We start from the raw sequence: 3,520 nt of genomic DNA, 5'->3' as shown, positions 1-3,520 counted from the left end.
GATGACAAGAAACCAGATGGCAAAAAAATTATACCCGGTGCGGAGAACCCTGATGTAAGGAAACTGGATGACAAGAAAAATCATGACAAAAAAATAAACCAGATGCAGAGAAACCTGATGGAAACAAACTCGATGACAAGAAAAAGGATGATAAAAATGCAGACCAAGGGAAAGCCGGAGACGTAAAAAAAGATGACAAGAAACCAACTGGCAAAAAAATTATACCCGGTGCGGAGAACCCTGATGTAAGGAAACTGGATGACAAGAAAAAGGATGACATAAAAATTAAACCAGGGCCCTAAGTCTGCTATTTTACAAGATTTGTCATTATGACACCATTCCATTGCAATCCAATTATCATTGTGCCCAAAGTCGGTAGTCTACTAAATTCACAATGGTCTTACAATTGGATTGTAATTGGATGATAATTGCATTGTGGTAGAAAGAGAATCAGTGTTGCCATTTGGTCAAACTGTGTTTGAGAAGTAAAATTAAAAAAACTACCATTAATTAATAATGTCCAATTAAGCGAATTTTTGATTAGAAATATTTTTAAATGTTATTGATTTGTGTTCTAAAGACGAACTTTGTATCACATTTGGTAAAACAATCGAAGGAACCCAAAAAACAAATATTTTGTGTGCCAAATTTTGTCAAAAATAATAATAATCTGTAATTATAATCTGTAACTGTCGAATTGACATTAAATTTCATTGACGTTATTTTGTGCTAGTGAAAATATATAAATTATAATCAAAACAAACAAAATGCTCCTCATCGAGCAAACTTCGTCGCTGCTTTTGGAGAGTTAGACAGATCAGCCTGGACACTGCAGCTGTACCAATAACGGACGTTGCCCGGCGAAGCGACATTGGGTTGCTTACCTACGCTCAAATTTTATAAATAAATTCCCACTGAAGAGCGAAAGTAAGTAATGCAATCTTGTACTGTTTAAGCATGATATGAAGTCTAAGTAGGTATCAAATTGGTGTGTTTCCAACAGTATCTCTGGTAATTTAATTAAAAAAAACACAAATATGGGGAGTAATCAAAAATTTAATAAAATTCTTAAATTCTTTATTCATGTACGCTTATCACAGGTGCTAATGAACTTGTACTTATCATGGTGGTGCTAACTACATTTTTTAACTTAAAACTAAAGCTAGGAGGTTTTCATTCCATTCTATTTTCTTTTAAAAAATTTATCTTTCATTAACTTGTGGACCCATTTAAGGTATTGCACAAATTGTGACCAGCATCCCTGTAACAGAGTAAAAAATTGTTGTAGAATAATTAAAAACAATAGATTAATAGGACAAAACACTATGTTTAACCCATGGAACACATATACTCATAATATATGCCTTTGTCCACAGTCTTTTGACAAGAGCCTGCTGCAGTGCCCAACCTTCAAGCAGACCCTGGTTTACTCGTTGAAGTCTCTGTGAACCAAGTCCTTATGTGATAGAGCTTTCCAACTCGGCTCTAATCGTGAACATAGTGATTTGCTGTTATCTGTTGAAGAATTCTGTCCTCTATCTATAAGGAACTTCATCAGATAAAATAAATAATTCTTGGAATGAATATAAAAAGGGTAACAATAAAGGTTTGGATTTCAAAATGAAATTATATCCTCCTGCTTATATTGGAAGCCAGCTGAAGAGTCTTCATTTTTTACATGTATTCATTTGTAAACTAAATTACTGTAAATAAAAATCATTGTTCAGTGTCTTATCTTTATTAACTTGTATTATTTGTCTCCTCATAGATTTATAAAAATAATTTTAATAACACACAAAAGTTAAATGCCTCTTGCAAAAGAATTGCTTTAATTGTGTTGTGGCTTTTATATTGTGCCAAACACAACATGCATCTGCAATCTTGCCAGCAGTGCAATTGTTAAATACCAACAGTAAGTTACCAGAAAAAGATATTTGGAAATAAAACACTTGACCATCAAACTATGTACATGATTTACTACAGTTTTCAATCTAGGAGACCCTAACATGCTATCTAAAGCATTTTATTTACTTTACCTGAAACATTCTTCCAATATACTTTTACAACGCTCAACTGTATTGCATACAGTCACAAGTTTCATGCATAGAGTAGTGTGGTGTATCTCCCCTCTATAGTATTTAAGTTGTGGTCATCATAGTTTTCCACAGAGGAAAAACTCACCTGAAAATCCAACCAATATTAACCTTGACGATTAAAAATCTATATTGGAATTAATTAAAAAAACCTAAAATAAGTAATACCTAAAAAAAACCTCATGCCCCATTATCATTTAATGGAGTTAAGTGTTGGCTGAGTGGGTGACTCTGCCACACATTGGAGTTAAGAGCAGAGCCTGGGTTGCAGGCACAATATATTTAAATCTGCGTCACAGATTGTTAAATAAATTGAAGATTATTGGCTAGATATATCACATAATATTAAAATATGAGTTCAATATTAAAGTTACTATTATAACAGTTAGGGAATGGAATACCTTAGTGTTATAATATTGCCTTTCATGAACATTTGGCCTTATTATTGCCACATGTGTCCCATCTATGATATCTGAAGTAATTTTTTTCATAGAAGCTGAAAAAGCATTCTTCTTGGTAAAGTACTCAGCATATAACTGGTAAAATATAATTTCTTCCTTCATCCATCACTCCACTTCAGCATCCTTATCACTCTGGACATTTAACACTTTTTATTAAATTTGGTGTTAAGCACCTCCGTTATTTGTCCCACAGCTCTTGAGGCAGTGATCTGAGAAACATTGTGGGGGGCTCTCTGCCCAATCGTTAATCGTTTTTTAGAGCCAGATGCATAAAATGCTAGTGCTACCAGTAACTGCAACAGAAATACCAGCATTACAGCCATGCCATCATAACTTATTCTGAGATATAGGTACTATACTTAATTAAAAAGCAACGAAAATTAAAGTTGTTTTCTTACCGTGGTTTGGGAATGCCTAAGTGGAGCGAGCTCCCACACTTGACTCATTACAGTCTGCTTCCCAAGCAACTCCTTTTTTTATAAATTCCGCATCGGGAATATCCTAAAGTAGTCTACATTGTTTCTTAGCAAGCTGCGGGCTCGACGGCGCCTGCTACGCTTAATCAAATGGTATTGAAGAACATCAATAGTCTTAGCCAACTTAAAAATATTCCACCTTAATCTGAATATTATGATCTCACACTTCACAATTTAATTGTAATCAACAATAATATTGCTAAAAAGCAATGACTGCAGAATTGCGTCTCAATGGTCTCACAATGATCAATAGAACTGTCAAAATATTAGCAGACTACCAATTCGTGCGATCATTGAATTATCATTGTGCAGCAGACTAGCAAATGTTCATTGAAGTGTCAGTGGTTTTCCATCGGAAAATCATAATGACACCATAATGACACTTTTGTGTTAGCAGACTACCAAATATGCCAAAATTGACAATTATGAAGTCACTGATCGATCACTGACACACAATTGTAATAGCAGACTTGGGGCCCAGGTGCAGAGA

The 3,520-nt window shown here is 34.3% G+C and overlaps 1 long non-coding RNA gene across 1 annotated transcript; it reads right to left on the bottom strand.

Annotated features, from left to right (window-relative positions):
* Positions 1 to 1,215: 1,215 nt before the first annotated feature.
* Positions 1,216 to 2,550, bottom strand: LOC120635941. The gene is made up of 3 exons (XR_005659318.1): positions 2,495 to 2,550; positions 2,037 to 2,181; positions 1,216 to 1,261 (listed from the first exon to the last, which is right to left on the bottom strand). It is a non-coding gene; the product is annotated as an uncharacterized LOC120635941 (long non-coding RNA).
* Between the last annotated feature and the right edge of the window lie 970 nt (positions 2,551 to 3,520).

This window comes from Pararge aegeria, chromosome W (genome assembly GCF_905163445.1).
Source record: "Pararge aegeria chromosome W, ilParAegt1.1, whole genome shotgun sequence".
NCBI classification, from domain to species: Eukaryota; Metazoa; Arthropoda; class Insecta; order Lepidoptera; family Nymphalidae; genus Pararge; species Pararge aegeria.
Note: the sequence above shows the minus strand (reverse complement) of the source record. Positions and strands in the feature narration are given on the sequence as shown.